The sequence below is a fragment of the Myotis nattereri genome (genome assembly GCF_964212035.1).
Source record: "Myotis nattereri genome assembly, chromosome: 1".
NCBI classification, from domain to species: Eukaryota; Metazoa; Chordata; class Mammalia; order Chiroptera; family Vespertilionidae; genus Myotis; species Myotis nattereri.
The window spans coordinates 101,922,332-101,941,191 of NC_138075.1; positions in this window are offsets into that span (position 1 = coordinate 101,922,332).

Here is an 18,860-nt window from a genome sequence, read left to right on the forward strand (position 1 = left end):
GAAATCTAATGAGACCCTCGAGGTTGTGATAAAGGACCAACTAGAAATTAAGCATACACTGACTGAAATAAAAAATATTAAACAGACTCCCAACAGCAGACTAGAGGATTGCAAGAATCAAGTCAACGATTTGAAATATGAAGAAGCAAAAAACACCCAACCAGAAAAGCAAAATGAAAAAAGAATCCAAAAATACGAAGATAGTGTAAGGAGCCTCTGGGCCAGCTTCAAGTGTACCAACATCCGAATTATAGGGGTGCCAGAAAGAGAGAGAGAGCAAGATATTGAAAACGTATTTGAAGAAATAATGACAGAAAACTTCCCCTACCTGGTGAAAGAAATAGACTTACAAGTCCAGGAAGTGCAGAGAACCCCAAACAAAAGGAATCCAAAGAGGACCACACCAAGGCACATCATAATTAAAATGCCAAGAGCAAAAGACAAAGAGAGAATCTTAAAAGCAGCAAGAGAAAGAAAGTCAGTTACCTACAAGGGAGTACCCACACAAATGTCAGCTGATTTCTCAACAGAAACTTTGCAGGCCAGAAGGGAGTGGCAAGAAATATTCAAAGTGATGAATACCAAGAACCTACAACCAAGACTACTTTATCCAGCAAAGCTATCATTCAGAATTGAAGGTCAAATAAAGGGCTTCACTGATAAGAAAAAGCTAAAGGAGTTCATCACCACCAAACTAGTATTATATGAAATGTTGAAAGGTATCCTTTAAGAAGAGGAAGAAAAAGGTAAAGATACAAATTATGAACAACAAATACACATCTATCAACATGTGAATCTGAAAATCAAGTGAATAATCTGATGAACAGAATGAACTGGTGATTATAATAGAATCAGGGGCATAGAAAGGGAGTGGACTGGCTATTCTTGGCGGGGAAAGGGGTGAGGGGGTTTCGGGAAGAGACTGGACAAAAATCGTGCACCTGTGGATGAGGATAGTGGATGGGGAGTGAGGGAAGACGCTGGGGTGGGAACTGGGTGGAGTGGAGTTATGGGGTGAAAAAAAGAGGAAGAAATGTAATAATCTGAACAATAAATATTTAATTAATAAAAAAAAAAGTTCTGTACTTGACCATAAAACATTGGGGGGAAAAAGACAGAGGAAGATAAAACAAGTGGAAGAACGTATGGTGTTCATGGATTAGAAGAATTTGCATCTTTAAAATGTCCATACTACCCAAAGCAATCCCTAGATTCAAAGCAATACTTATTAAAATACCAATGGCATATTTCACAGATTTAGAACCAATACTCTAAAAATTTACATGGACATGAATAAAACAACACAAATAGCTGCAACAATCTTGAGAAAGCTGAACAAATTTGAAAGGATCAGGATACCAAATATCAAGTTATATTACAAAGCCTTTGTAATCAAAACAGCCTGGTACTGGCACAATAACAGACATAGAAATCAATGCAACAGAACAAAGAATCAAGAAATCGACCCATGCCATTATGCTGATTGATATTTAACAAAGGAGGCAAGAGCATATATTGGAGTCAAGACAATCTCTTCAATAAATGGTGTTGGGAAAATTGGACATATACATGCAAAAAAGAAAAAAAAAAGAAACTAGACCACCAACTTACACCCTATACTAGTACAAGAATAAACTCAAAATGGATAAAAGACTTAAATATAAGTCATAAAAACATAAAAACCCTGCAAGAAAATGCAGGCAGCAAAATCTCAGGTATCTCACATAGCAGAATCGTCATTGATACATCACCTATGACAAGAGAAACAAAGGAAAAATAAACAAATGGGACTACATTAAACTAAAAGGCTTCTGCATAGCAAAAGAAACCAGCATCACCTGGTCAATGGACTCAGTAGTTGAGCATCGACCTATGAACCAGGAGGTCACAGTTCCATTCTCAGTCAAGACACATGCCCAGGTTGCAGGCTCAGTCCCTAGTTGGGGGCATGCAGGATAGAGGAAAGAGCTATATAAGAGTAACCTTTCCATATTTCTTTGGAATTTATTTAGTATCAATTGGAAGTAGATTCTAAAATTTACAATGTTGGAAGTTATGCACCCTGACTATAAATTTTTAAAACCCATTGATTTTCACACATTAAATCAGCAAAATGTGTGGTATGTTATATATTTTATAAATATAGCTTTCTGAACTACAAATAATAAGATATTAAGAAAGACTTAAAGCAATGGGAAGATATTTTGGTGGGAAAATCTCATGATTTTTACTGTATTATAAGTTTCTCCAGCATTTCTCCCCTCAAATGCTATTCTGATTGCCTCCCGCTTATCTTAGTATGTTACATGCTTGGTATTTCTTATACCTATTGGAGAAAGACCAGAACAACTAAAATATATTGGCTAGTGTTGCCCAGTGTTGTGTTGCTGTAGCACATGAATCTTTTACAAAATGTTTCTAATCAATTAATGAACATTTGTTATGCTCAATATGAGGCATTTTTATTTATTTTGTTAATGGTAACCCAGCTGAGATACTCTCTGTAAAGAAACTGGTGTGGTACATATTGGTTGGCAGAATCATAGTGTGACCTTTTATATTTCTTCCTGGGCTCAGTCATTTCTTCAAAGCAAGAGGTCTTCTGTGCAGTGTCAGGACCATGAGATGTTTCCAACTACACTTGCAGGGTCCACTAGAACTGACTTCCATCCCATACACTGTTGGCCTCAAAGTCCACTCTAGTTCACCAATCCAATTTATCCCTCCCACAATAATAGTTTCTCTTTAATACTTTTCATGAATTTTTTATGTCATGGGACCAAGTTAATCGTTAATTATAGCAGAAGCTTTGAATCATATGAAAACTCATGTGGCAAATGATCCAATCAGAACCCTTGGTACTGCTGCAAACTTAACCATTTCCTCCTTGCAAGTCACAAAGTCTCCATACCAATATAACCTCAGAAGACACTTTTTCTGAAACCAGTTAACATCTCTTAATCACTGATATCTACATGATTAACAGCTACAAAGTCTAAGGGAGAAGTAAAATTTTGGTGGGTGAGTCAAAGTATTTCTAGCTCATGGTATATTCTTTGGTTTTTATAATTGTCCTGTGGTAAAAAAAAACACATTAAAATTAAAATTTTGTTAAAAAACTAACAAACAATAAAATAGAAATATTATACTTCATCAGGTTCATCTCTATATAAAGAGTTTGCATTTAATGTAAGCATAGAAATAATTTTATATTTATTACTTCTCTGGGATGATTTCAATTTGAATGAGAGAATTTGTATGAAATAAGCACTGCTTAAGGAATTATGTGGCATAATTCTTAAAATTAATGGACAAGTCACTAAACATCTCTGAACATCAACATAGTATGGGTTATATCCTTGCTCCATCTGTTTAAATGTAAGGTTTTGTGATTCTGCAATCCAGAGATTTAAATATAATGCTTTTCTGTATAATAAAGCATGCTAGTTATACCCACCATACACACACACTCAAAACACATATATTCATATGTAAATAATATCTATGTAAATCATTATATGATGTTTTTCCATATTGGTTTGTTTCTCAGGCAATAATAAAGAACGCTCAACAGATGCAATTGCACCTGACATAAAAAAGGAACAATTCAAGACACGGTCAATGGATTTCCCTGGTAAAAACAAGATTTTTAAAATATAATATTTTAGTTTTATTTATCCTCTTTAGTATTGTATTAAGTGTGGGACTTAAAGAACAAAAGTGCCTCTAGTTTACTATTACATGGAGAAAACTTTTCATAAACACCCTCATTTAATTAGTTAACTTATTTTGTGAAGTACAGGCATACTTTGAAGATATTTTGGGTTTGTTTCCAAAACATAGCAATAGAGTGACTATCACAAAAAACAAAGCACATGAAATTTACACTATACAGCAGTCAACTCTGTGTGCAATAGCATTTTATCTACAAAAAAAACCCACATCTTTAATTAAAAATACTTTATGACTACAAACTGCTAATAATCATCTGAGCCTTCAGTGAGCTGTAATCCCTATGCTGATGGAGAGTCTTACCCCAATGTTGATGTCTGCTGAATGACCAGAGTGGTAGTTGCTGAAGCTTGGGGTAGCTGTGGCAACTTCTTAAAATAAGACAACAATGAACCCAGCCGATGTGGCTCAGGGGTTGAGTGTCGACCTATGAACCTGGAGATCATGGTTTGATTCCTAATCATGCTTAGGTTGCAGGCTTCATCCCCAGTAGGGGTCATGCAGGAGTCAGCCAATCAACGATTCTCTCTCATCATTGATGTTTCTATCTCTCCCTCTCCCTTCCTCTCTGACATCAATAAAAATATTTTTGAAAAAAAAGAGAACAATGAGTTTGCCACATCCACTGACTCTTTCTCTCATGGATGAGTTCTCTGTAGCATGCAAGGTTTTTTTATAGCATTATACCCACAGTAGAACTTCTTTTAAAATTGGAGTAGTACTCTTAAAACCTACCACTTCTGTTTCAGCTAAGTTTAGGTAATGTTCTAAGTCCTTTGTTGTCAATTTAACAATCTTCCCAGCATCTTTCTAAGAGTAGATTCCACTTCAAGAAATCACTTTCTTTGTTCAACCATAAGAAGATGCTCTTCATCCATTAAAGTTTTACCATGAGATCACAGCAGAAATCCAGGCTGCAGTTCTTCAGGCTCCCCTTATTATTCTAAGTCTCTTGCTATTTCCACCACCTCAACAGTTACTTCCTTGATGGAAAACTTGAACTTTTCAAAGTCATTAAGGAGGGTCAGAATCAACGTTCTTCAAATTCTTGTTACTATTGATATTTTGACCTCTCCTGTGAATCACAGATTTTGCTAATGGCATATGTCATAATAGTTCATTTCCTACAGATTTACAACTCACTTTTCCTAGATCCACAGGAGCAATTACTATGTATGATAGCTATGGCATTTTGAAATGCACTTCTCATATAATAAGACTTAAAATTACTCAAAATTACTCCTCCTAACCCATGTGCTTCAGAATGGATGTAGTGTTGGCCGGTGTGAAACACCATTAATCTCATTGCCCATTCCCTCAGAGCACTTGAACGACCAGGTGTCTTGTCAATTTGCAGTTATATTTTTAAAATATTCTTTTTTTCTAAATGGTAGGTTTCAATATTTGGCCAAAATAGTCAGAAAACTGTGTTGTAAGCAGTTGTGCTGTCATCTGGGCATTTTTGTTCTCATTATAGAGCAGAGGCAGAGGAGATTGAATATATATCTGAAGGGTCCTAGGATTTTTAGAATGGCAAATGAATATCGGCTTCAAAATAAACTCATCTGATACATTAAATTCTAATGATATCATTAGCCTGTTTTTGAGACTCTGGAGGCAGTTACTGACTTTTCCTCTCTAGCTATGCAGTTCCTATTACCGTCTTCTTCAAATATAAGGCTACTGTGTCACCAGTGAAAACCTGTTGTGTGGTGTGGCCACCTTCACCAACTGCAGTTTCTGGACACTTGGATGTAGCTTCTTTATGTGCACTTGCTGCTTGCCTTGGCACTTTCATGTTTATGGAGTTGGCTTTTTTTCTTAAACCTCTTGAAATAATTTCTAGGAGCTTCATGCTTTTTATCTGTCACCTTCATAGTATTGAACAGAGTTAGGTCTTGCTCTGGATTAGGCTTAATCTTAAGGGAATGTTGTGGCTAGCTTTATCTTATATGCAAATCATTAAAATTTTCTCCATGCCAACAATAAGGCTGTTTTTTCCATCTTATCATTCTTGGAATTCCTGGGGTAGCACTTTTACTTCTCTTCAAGAAGTTTTCCTCTGTATACATAGCATGGCTTAATGGCACAAGAGGCCTAGCTTTTGTCATGCCTCCCTTAATTGTATCTAGCTTTTGATTAAAGGGAGAGGTGTGAGGCTCTTCATTTCCCTTGAACACTTAGAGGCCAATGTGGAATTATTAATAGGCCTAATTACAATATTGTTGTGTCTCAGGGACTAAGAAGCCAAGAGACATAAATGACCAGTGAGTGGAGCAGTCAGTTAATGCACATTTCTCAGTTGTTTGTCATCTTATATGGGTATGGTATGAGGCACTCCTATACAATTACAAAAGTAACATAAAAAATCCTTCAACAAATTAGTTTACCTGTCTTTATTATGTGGACACCTTTGTGCAATTTAAATTAAATATGTATCATGTGTTTAATTTCACAATAAACAAATATGTATGGCTGGGGTGTGGATTAGCACAGGTCGGAACACTGGCCATAACGTTTTAAAACTAGTACAGAAAGACATGTCACCCGACGACAGGACCAATTACCATGTGCCGTGTTCAGTGGGAGCTTCGCACCACCCTAGTGTCACTGAAGAGCTCCGACACTAAACCAGGCTCGCCCAGAGCCAGCATTACCAGCAATCAGTGTGGCCTCGTGTGTGCACCTAGAATCAGGGACACCGCCTGCACCTCGCTGAAACAGAACCGCCCCCCCACCACGTGTGTTGAAAATCAGAGCCCCCTAGCATGTGCCAGGAGTCAGAGTTCCCCAAGAATCCAGTCTCTCAGCCTCGTGCTGAGAATCAGGGTCCCTGTGTGCACATGCTCCAAGAATTGGAGTCACTGGCTCTTAGTGTGAATGCACTGGGAATCACGGATCCCAGGCGCACGTGATAAGAAACAGAGTCAAGTCACTGGTGCTTAGTGCTGCCTCCCGCCTGGAGAATCGGGGTCCTGGTCAGCTTGGGGGACTTCAGTGAGCGCTTGCCCAGAATCAAAGTCAGGTGGCATGGGCTTCGGGTTTGGTCACTTGATTGTGTTGTGGGGAACAGATTCCCAGTGTCCCTGCAGTCTCAGGCTCAAATTCCTTTAGCGGCTCTGTTGTCCGTGCGAGGGGCAGGTCTATCAGTTACTATGGCGCTGCCCGGGAGCCTGCGGGGAGGGGGATGGGCTTTGTTACTCACAGAAATCTGTGGCCAGGATGTCTGGATACTTGGTGTCTGTGGATCTGTAGCTGTGGTCATAGGTGTCTGTCCCCAGTGGCTGCAGGGTCCTGGTTTGCATCTGAGACCAGACTGGGTGGTGCTGAGGCCAGGATCCTAGTCTCAAGCAGCTCTGTTTCTCAAGATGGCGTGGTCTCTGTGCCCGTGCTGGCCACCCAGGAGTGTCCGTGCTGAGGAGCGGGGCTCCGCCGTCTAAGACAGTCCAGTTTGGTAGCCCCTTAAACTTTTGTGAATTTGCAATCCACATATTTCAATATAATGCTTTTCTGTGTAATAAAACATGCTAGTTGCACCCAATATAAACAAATCCTCATGGAAACATATATTCCTGTGTAAATGACTTGTATGTAAATTATAATATGATGTGTTTTAAATTATGTTTATTTTTGTAGATACTAATGCAGAACGTTCAACAGATGTATTTGCACATGGCATAATAAAGGAACAATTCAAGACACACTCAATGAAACGCTTTGGTAAGAAGAAGGATTTAAAAAGTAAAATATTTCAGGCTTATTTATATTCTTTGAAGTCGAATTAAGTGTGGAATTTAAAGAACCTAGAGTTTACTTACTATTATATGAATAAAAGTTTTCATGAATATCTTCTTTCAATTAGTTAAATTCAGGTTTTAAGTACAGGCATGTGTTGGAGATGTTTTGGGTTTGCTTCCAGGGCATGGCAATAGAGTGAATATTACAAAAGGAAAACAATGCACATCTTTAATTAAAAATACTTTATGGCTAAAACTGCTAATAGTCATCTAAGCCTTCAGTGAGTTGTAATCTCTTTGCTGATGGAGGGTCTTACCCCAATGTTGAAGCCTGCTGATAGATCAGACTGGTGGTTGCTGAAGGTTGAGATAGCTGTGGCAATTTCTTAAAATCAGACAACAATAGAGTTTGCCACATCAACTGACTCTTCTGCTCATGGATGAGTTCTCTGTAGCATTTAAGGTGTTTTATAGCATTATGCTATAATGCTATAAACAGTAGAACTTCTTTTAAAATTGGAGTAGTACTCTCAAAACCTGCCACCTTTTTTTCAGCTAAGTTTAGGTAATGTTCTAAATCAGTGTTCCCAACCTGCTGGCCCTTTAAATACAGTTCCTCATGTTGTGACCCAACCATAAAATTATTTTTGTTGCTACTTCATAACTGTAATGTTGCTACTGTTATGAATCATAATGTAAATATCTGATATGCAGGATGGTCTTAGGCGACCCCTGTGAAAGGGTTGTTTGACCACCAAAGGGGTTGCGACCCACAGGTTGAGAACTGCTGTAATCTAAATCCTTTGTTGTCAATCCAACAAGATTCCCAGCATCTTTTCTAAGAGTAGATTCCATTTCAAGGAACCACTTTATTTGGTCATCCATAAGAAGGTGTTCCTTCTCCATTAAAGTTTTATCATGAGATCACAGCAGAAATCTAGGCTGCAGTTCTTCAGGCTCCCCTTATTATTCTAGGTCTCTTGCTATTTCCACCACCTCAACAGTTATTTCCCTGATGGAAACCTTGAACTTTTCAAAGTCATTTAGGAAGGTTTGAATTAACTTCTTTCAAACTCTTATTACTATTGATATTTAGACCTCTCCCATGAATCACAGATTTTTCTCATAGCATATATCATGGTGAGTTTTTTTCCAGAATGTTTACAACTCACTTTTCCCAGATACATCAGAGCAATTACTATGTATGGAGGGTATGGCATTTTGGAACGCACTTCTCATATAATATGACTTTAAATTACTCAAAATTACTCCTCTTCACCAATGTGCTTCAGAATGGCCATAGTTTTGGCTGGTGTGAAACACCACTAATCTCATTGGCCATCTCCATCAGAATACTTACTTGGGTGACCATGTGCCATGGCAATTTGCAGCAATAATTTGAAAGGATTCTTCTTTTCTGAATGGTAGTTCTCAACAGTGAGCTAAAATATTCAGAAAACCATCATGTAAACAGATATGCTCTCATCCAGGCTTTGTTGTTCTAATTATAGGTCACAGGCAGAAAAGATTGAACATAGGCCTGAAAAGTCCTAGGTTTTTTAGAATGGCAAATGAGCATTGGCTTAAAAGTAAACTAACCAGATGCATTAAATCCTAAGAATATGGTCAGCCACTCATTTGAAATTCTCCTGGCAATCACTGACATTTCCTCTCTAGCTATGTAGGTTCTTTCTGCATCTTCAAAATTAAGTCTCCTTTGTCACCAATAAATACCTGTTGTGTATCTTCACTCACTAACTTAGCTAGATTTTCTGGATAATTTGCTGCAGCTTCTTATGAGCACCTACTGCTTGCGCTGGCACTTTTATGTTTATAGAGATGGCTTCTTTTTTAAAACTTCCTGAAACAATCACTACAAGCTTCAAACATTTTTCTTCAGCTTGCTAAGGTTTTCAGCCTTCATAGTATTGAAGAGATTTAGGGCCTTGCTCTGGATTAAGTTTGGCATAAAGGAATTTTTTGGCTGGCTTGATCTTGTATGCAAATCACTAAAACTTTCTCCATATCAAAAATAAGTCTCTTTTCTTATTGTTCATGTGTTCCCTAGAGTAGCATCTTTATTTATCTTTAAGGATTTTTCTTTTATATTCACACCCTAACTTACTGGCACAAGAGGAGGCTTATCTCAGCTTTTGCCCTGCCTTAATTACAAAACATAATCATACCTAGCTTTTGATTTGAGAGATGTTAGATACTTCTTTCACTTAAACAATTAGCATCTAATAAGTGGTTATTGATGGGCCTAATTTCATTATGCTTGTATCTCACAATCTATTAGGATTATTAAATGAATTTAGCAATGTAGCAGGATACAAAATTAATGCCAAGAAATCTATGGCATTTCGTTACACCAATAGTGAACTTACAGAAAGAGAAACTAAAAAAGCAATCCTAATTACCATCACACCAAAAAAATTAAGACACCTAGGAATAAACGTACCTAAGGAGGTAAAAGACCTATATGCGAAAAACTACAGGACACTGAAAAAAGAGATAGAGGAAGACATAAACAGATGGAAGAACATACCGTGTTCATGGATTGGTAGAATCAACATCATCAAAATGTCCATACTACCCAAAGCAATCTACAGATTCAATCCAATCCCCATTAAAATACCAATGGCATATTTCACAGATCTAGAATGAACGTTCCAAAAATTCATCTGGAATAAAAAAAAAGACCCCAAATAGCTGCAGCAATCCTGAGAAAGAAGAACAAAGTAGGTGGGATCTCAATACCAGATATCAAGCTGTATTAAAAAGCCACTGTTCTTAAAACAGCTTCGTACTGGCACAAGAACAGACATTTAGATCAATCAAATAGAATAGACAACCCAGAAATCGACCCAAACCACTATGCTCAATTAATATTCAACAAAGGAGGCAAGAGCATACAATGGAGTCAAGACAGTCTCTTCAATAAATGGTATTGAGAAAATGGGATAGATACATGCAAAAAGATGAAACTAGACCACCAACTTACACCATACACAAATATAAACTCAAAATGGATAAAGGACTTAAACATAAGATGGGAAACCATAAAAATACTAGAGGAATCCACAGGCAGCAAAATCCAAACAAAAACCTGGTGTCAGAGGGCTTCACAAGGGAGTTTTTTGTTTGCAGACATATACCGAAGGAATTTCTTCACTGATACTGCTCCTAGGACAATGGAAACTAAAGAGAAAATAAACAAATAGGACAACATCAAAATAAAAAGCTTCTGCATAGCAAAGGAAACCATCAACAAAACAACAAGAAAGCCCACTGCATGGGAGGACATATTTGCTAATGTTATCACCAATAAGGGTTTAATCTCCAACATTTACAGGGAACTCATGCAACTGAACAAAAGGAAGATAAACAATCCAATCAAAAAATGGACAACGGACCTAAATAGACACTTTTCGACAGAGGACAATTAGAAGGCTGAAAGACATATGAAAACATGCTCAAAGTCACTAATTATATGAGAGATGCAAATCAAAACGACAATGCGGTATCATCTCAAACCTGTCAGAATGGCTATCATCAACAAATCAACAAACAACAAGTGTTGGAGAGGATGTGGAGAAAAAGGAACCCTTTTGCACTGCTGGTGGAATGCAGACTTATGCAGCCACTGTGGAGAACAGTATGGAGTTTTCTCATAAAAACTAAAAATGGAACTCCCATTTGACCCATTGATCCCACTTCTAGGAATATATCCCCAGAAGCTAGAAACACCAATCAGAAAGGATATATGCATCCCTATGTTCATAGCACAATTCACCATAGCTAAGATTTGGAAACAGCCTAAGTGCCCATCAGCAGATGAGTGGATTAGAAAACTGTGGTACATCTACACAATGGAATACTACGCTGCAGTAAAAAAGAAGGAATTCTTACCATTTGCAGCAGCATGGATTGAACTGGACAGCATTATGCTAAGTGAAATAAGCCAGTCAGAGAGGGATAAATACCACATAATCTCACTCATTTGTGGAATATAGTGAACAATAGGCTGATTAACAGGGACAGATCCAGAGACAGAGAAGCAACAACCAGACTGTCAAACCTCAGAGGGAAAGTAGGGTGGGTGGTGGTAAGGGTGAGAGATCAACCAAAGGAATTGTATGCATGCATATAAGCCCAACCAATGGACACAGACAACAGTGGGGTGAGGGCATGAGTAGGGGGGACTGGGGGTTTATAGGGGGATGAAATCACATATGTAATACCTTAATCAATAAAGAAATTAAAGACTGAAAGAAAAGAAAAATAAAGGAAATAAGAAAAATATCAAGTAAACAATCTACCTCAACACACACACACACACACACACACACACACACACACACCCACAACATAGAAAAGAACAACAGGAAAAGCCCAGAGTAAGTAGAAGGAAGGAAATAATAAAGATCAGGGCAGAAATAAATGAAATAGACCTTAAAAACAATACAATAGATAAATGAACTTAAAAACAATACAATAGATAGCCGAAACTGGTTTGGCTCAGTGGATAGAGCATCGGCTTGCGGACTGAAAGGTCCCAGGTTCGATTCCGGTCAAGGGCATGTACCTGGGTTGCGGGCACATCTCCAGTAGGAGATGTGCAGGAGGCAGCTGATCGATGTTTCTCTCTCATTGATGTTTCTGACTCTCTATCTCTCTCCCTTCCTCTCTGTAAAAAAATCAATAAAATATATTTTTAAAAAAAAACAAAAAAAAACAATACAATAGATAAATAAAACCAAGAACTGGTTCTTTAAAAAGATAAGATTGGTGAACGTTTAACTAGATAAATCAAGAAACAAAGAGAGATGGCCCAAATAAATAATATTAGAAATGAAAGAAGAGTATCAATTGGCATCACAGAAATACAAAAGATTGTAAGAAAATATTTTGGACAAATTGGACAACCAGGGTGAAGTATACAAATTCCTAGAAATATACAGTATTCTAAAACAAAATAAGGAAAAATTATAAAACCTGAATAAACCAATAACAACTAATAAAACTGAAGAAGTAATAAAAGAAAAAACCTCCAAACAAAAATTCTTCACCAAATTGCTCCACAGGGGAAATTTATCAAATAGTCAAAGAAGAATTAACACCTATCATCCTCAAACAATTCCAAAAAATTCAAGAGGAAGGAAGACTTCCAATCTCTCTTTATGAGGCCAGCATTTCCTTAACTCCAAAGGCAGATAAAGACATCACAAAGAAAGGAAATGAACAAAGGTGCTAAAACCCTCAACAAAATATTAGAAAATCTCACCTAGCAATATATTAAAAAGATAATATACCAGGATCAATTGGGATTAATTCTTAGGATCTATGGTTGGTATAATATTCACAAATCAATAAAAATGATACCTCACATAAAAAGTAATATAAAAATCAAATGATCATATCAATAGATGCAGAAATTATTTATGAGAAAAACTGTCAGCAAAGTGGGAATAGAGGAATCATACCTCAACATAGTAAATGCCATATATGAAAAACCTACAGCTAACACCACACTCAATGGGCAAAAACTAAAAGTGTTTCTCTTAATATCAAGAAATAACTGGGATGTTCACTTTTACCATTCTTATTCATCATAGTACTGGAGGTCCTAGCCACAGGGATGAGGAGAGAAGAAATCAAAGGCATCCAAATTGGAAAGGAGGTAGTGTTAACGTAAAAAACCATTGAAACCTGTAAAGAATTTTTGTGAGTTTATTTGAGCCAAACCGTCGACATATGCCGGGAAGCAGAACCTCAACGAATTGAGATAATGCTCCGAAGAATGGTGGGGTTACAATTGTATTTATACATTGCAATCAAAGGAGGGACATACGTGGGTTACATGAAATTCATTGGTGACAGATTTAAGGAGGGGGGATTAAGCGAAGCGGGAAGGAAAAAACCTCTAGGATAGGATAAAAAGTAAAATGATGGGCACATACTTAGGTGGGTACAGGAACAATTAACAAGGAATCTGTGGTATCTATCCTGGGCCCAGCACACCTGGCTGTGCCCAGGGGCTCCATAAAAAGGGAAGTCACAAGTTACCCAGACATCCCAAGGACATGTTATCATAGATACAAAAAGACAGATAGGCTCAGTTACAGTAAAGGTTGACCTTATCAGTGAAGATATCGGCTTAGGACGTAACTGCCCACCATAACTGCTTTTAGTTAAGGTTTAATTTCAGACCATCCTTTGTGGTTACTTTAGGTCTCCGAGTCTGCAAAACTGCCATGCAGGCCTCTCCTAAGTTTGTCAGGTCAGCATGTGGCCCCTTTCGTCCACAGTAGTAAAACTGTCATTATTTGCAGTTGAAGTGATATTGTACATCGAAACTTCTAAAGATTCCACCAAAAAAACTACTAGATCTAATAAATTAATTTGGAAAAGTAACAGAATACAAAATCAATATCCAGAAATTAATGGCATTTTTATACAACAATAATGAGTTCTCAGCAAGAGATTCTACCAGTGGTCTTGATCCAGCATCTAGAAGGGTTCAGCAATCTGGAGAAGGCACTGTGCATCCTATCTAATAAAAGAAAACATGGTAATTAGCCATACATCTGCTACCCTTCCCATTGGCTAATCAGGGCAATATGCAAATTAACTGCCAGCCAAGATGGCGGCCGGCAGCTAGGCAGCTTGAAGCTAACATGAGGCTTGCTTGCTTCAGTGACGGAGGAAACCAATGTTCCCCGCCTGCCTTGCCGGCCTCTGAGCTTGCAGTTTGAAACATTGTTACAAATATAGAAGCTAAACAAAACCCCAGAAACCTGCTTTCAGCCAGCCGGGATCTCAGAGCTGGAGTTGATACAGTGTTTCTATTATAGAACCCAAACAAACCAGATACCTGCTTTCAGCAGCAGAGGCCCTAGAGCTGGAGCCAGAGCTAAAGCTGGCCCAGAATAAAATAAAATAAAAAGGAGCAGTTGGGAGCTTCAGTCACTCGCCAGCCTGAAAACAGCCCTCAGCCCCTCACCCAGACTGGCCAGGCACCCCAGTGGGGACCCTGACCCTGAAGGGTGTGTGACCAGCTGCAAACAGCCATCATCCCCTCACCCAGGTTGGCCAGGCACCCCAGTGGGGACCTCCACCCTGATCCAGAACACCCTTCAGGGCAAACCAGCCGGCCCCCACCCATGCACCAGGCCTCTATCCTATATAGTAAAAGGGTAATATGCCTCCCAGCACCGGGATCAGCGTGCAAGGAGGTAGCGCCCAAACCCCCTGATCGCCCTGCGGCTCTGTGTGTGACAGGGAGTGGGGCCACAACCTCCCTATCCGCCCTGCTCTGTTCATGACAGGGGAAGGCGCCCCAACCCCCTGATCAGCCCTGCTCTGTGCCTGATAGGGGGGAGTTCCCCAACCCCCTGATCGCCCTGTGGCTCTGTGTGTGACAGGGTGCGGCGCCCCAACCCCCCCACCCACACAGGCCCTGCTCTGTGTGTGACAGGGGGCGGTGCGCCAACTCCCCTATCGGCCCTACTCTGTGAGTGACATGGGGGAGCTCCTCAACCCCCTGATCAGCCCTGCTCTGTGCGTGACAGGGAGCAGCACCCCAATCCCCTGATTGGCCCTGCTCTGTGCGTGACAGGGGGTGGGGCCGCAACCTCCCCATCGACCCTTCCTTGAGTGTGACAGGGGGTGGTGCCCCAACCCCCCCATCGTCCCTACCCTGAGGGTGACTGAGGGTGGCATCGCAACCTCCCGATTCGCCCTGCTTTGTGCATGACAGTGGGCGGTGCCCCAACTCCCCTATGGGCCCTGCTCTGAGCCCGACCAGGGGCTGCACCTAGGGATTGGGCATGCCCTCTGCCACCCGGGAGCAGGCCTAAGCCAGCAGGTCATTATCTCCCAAGGGGTCCCAGACTTCGAGAGGGCACAGGCCAGGCTGAGGGACCTCCCCCTCGAGTGCACAAATTTTTGTGCACTGGGCCTCTGGTAAATTAAATAAGAGTCCGAAGACAAAACATAATTTTGAAAGGCATATTGGGGAGTCAGAAAAGACTTGGCTAAAGGAACTAAGTTCTTCTTGTCTCAGAACCCCTTACTTTTTATTAACACAATTTGTCCTAAGGCAAGGTGGAGATATACACATCAAAGGGTAGGGTTTCCTATATAGAATCCATTGTCAGATTGGAAGAATATGCCTTTGGCTGTTCAGGTGTTGGCCAGTAAGAGGCAATAATATGTAGGTTAAGATGCCCTTAGCTGTCTGGCAGCAAGCAATTATTTAATGCATCCTTTTCAGGTTTGGGGAAATGCCCTCAGCTATCTCTAGATGATTCAGCCCTGCTGACAGGCTTCTGGCAAGATTCTAAGAAAACAATCAATTTAACATTGCAGAAATAGTAATTAATAATAATGATAACAATAATGTACCTGGGAATAAATTTAACCAAGAAGGTAAAATGCCTATACTTATAAAACTATAGGACATTGAAGAAACAAATGTTGGAAGATAATAAGTAAAGCTTGTACTGTGTTCATGATTTGGTAGAGTTAACATTAAAATGTACATACTACCCAATGCAATCTGTAAATACAAAACAATCCCTATTAAAATACCAATAGCATATTTCGCAAATATGCTAGAACAAATATGCCAAAACTTTATATGGAATCAAATAAGACCCCAAATAGCCTCAGCAATCTTGAGAAAGAAAAACAAAGTTGGAGGGATCCCAATATCAAGACATAAAACTCAAGGCCATTGTAATAAAAACAGCTTCATAGTGATACCAAATTTTTGGACTGGAACCCGGATTCTTTGTCCATCAGAATCAAAGAATGAATTCATGGACAGAAAGTGGTATAGCAAAGATGGAGATTTATTGAAGAACAAGTACAGATTGCCATGTAGTGAGGGAGAGGAGTCCCACTGAGTTTTTTCCCCATGGCTTATAAAGGCTGCAGTTCCTGTGTCCTGATATCCCCTCTAAGTGGTTAATATTCCCCTTTGAATTGGTTACTTTACTGATTCCTAAGGCCCTCCTCCCTCAGAGTCTTTCCATTCCTCTGGGCTTTCTTCTTTTCCTTCTGAATGAAGGGCTTCCTTCTCTTTATTTTGTAAAAATAGACTTCTCTTGGCTACTTCTAGTTCCCTTGTCTTATGTAAATACAACTGTTGCTGCTCCCTTGTCTTATGGAGATGTAACTGCACCTGGCTTCCTTGTGTTATGGAAATGTACCTTGTCCCAGGCTGCAGCCCTGTGCTTTTCCATGGACCCCAATTCTAAAAAATCCCTAAGCCTGCCTATGTTACCCCAAAATTCCTGCTTCAATAGTGGCACAAGAAGAGGCAAATAAATCAATGGAAAAGAACAGAGATCCCTGAAAACAACCTATGCCTCTTTGATCAATTAATATTTGAAAAAGTAGTCAAGAGCATACAATGGAGACAGTCTCTTTAATAAATGGTGTGGGGAAAATTGAACTGGTACATGCAAAAAAAAAAATGCCCCTTGACCACCAGCTTACACTATACACAAGAATAAATTCAAAATGGAAGAAAGTCTTACTAGTAAATGTAAATCACAAAACCATGAAAATCCTAGAAGACATTGTTGTAATGTACCCCGCGAATCACAGAAGGATGCCTCAAGAAGTCGAATTAAAGAGTCACATTTATTGCAATCCGGGACTATGAGGGGCCATTCCCAAATCTCATAGCAATAAGATGGTGGCAAAACCAGACTTATATAGGCAAAAATCACAAAGGTATTGATTACATCCCAGGGTTTGGAATGAGGCACCTGGCTCGCAAAAAAAGCAGATTGCAGAAGCAGAATTAAGCATGTTAATTACAGTTTCAGGTCTCGGGGTCACAGAATTGACAGAAATACATTATCTAGAGCCCTCGGGTCCCCCGACCACTGAGTTGTCAGGACAAGTTAGAGTAATTGTGCTGTCCTGGTCTCGGGACCACTGAGTCAGCTGGAACGCACCACCTGTGGCCACTAAAACAATTTAGGGTAATTGTGCTATCCTGTTTCCAGGTACAGTAGAATGTGCTCTCTAAGGCCAGTATGATAACAATCAATGGGATAGTCATTCAATTGATAAGGCATTCAATCAAATGGGATGACTTATACAATTCAGAAAATCAAAGTAACTTTTCTATTGTTAAACAAAGCAAATAAGTACCATACTTCAACATAAGCAGTAAAATCTCAGACATCTCATGTAACAATATTTTTGCCAACAACCTTCTAGTGCAAGGAAAACAAATGCAAAAACAAACAACAGACTACATTAAGCTAAAAAGCTTTTGCACAATGACAACAAAAAAAACCCATCAGCAAAATGAAAAGATAACCCACTGTAAGGGTTGCCAATGATACATGATAAGAAGTTAATTTCCAAAATATATAAAGAACTTATACAACTCAACATCAAGAAGATAAGTGGTCTTGACTCCATTATATGTTCTTGCCTACTTTGTCAAATATTAATTGAGCATATAGATTCAGGTCGATTTCGGGGTTCTCTATTCTATTCCATTTATCTGTATGTCTGTTCTTGTGTCAGTACCAGGCAGTTTTGAGAATAGTGGCTTTGTAATACAGCTTGATATCTGGTATTGAGATCCCACCTACTTTGTTCTCCTTTCTCAGGATTGCTGCAGCTATTTGGGGTCTTTTTTCATTCCAGATGAATTTTTGGAGAGTTCGTTCTAGGTCTGTGAAATATGGCATTGGTATTTTAATGGGAAGTGCATTGAATATATAGATTGCTTTGGGTAGTATGGACATTTTAATGATGTTGATTCCACCAATCCATGAACACAGTATGTTCTTCCATCTGTTTATGTCCTCCTCTATCTCTTTTTTCAACATCCTGTAGTTTTCTGAGTAGAGGTCTTTTACCTCTTTAGTTAAGTTTATTCTTAGTTATCTTAATTTTTTTGGTGTGATGGTAAATGGGATTGCTTTTTTAGTCTCTGTTTCTGTAAGTTCACTATTGGTATAAAGAAATGCCATAGATTTGTTGGCATTAATGTTGTATCCTGCTACATTGCCAAATTTATTTATTAAGTCTAATCATTTTTTGATGGAGTATTTAGGGTTTTTTATGTACAATATCATGTCATCTGCGAATAAGGATAGTTTCACTTCTTCATTTCCCATTTGGATGCCTTTTATTTCTTCTTCTTGTCTAATAGCAATGGCTAATACTTCTAATCGAACAGGAGTTATGAGAGTGTGCATCCCTGCTCTGTTCCTGTTCTTAGGGGAAATGGTTTTAGTTTTTGCCCATTGAGTATGATGTTGGCTTTGAGTTTGTCATATATGGCTTTTATTATGTTGAGGTATGATCCTTCTACTCCCGCCTTACTGAGAGTTTTAATCAAAAATGGGTGTT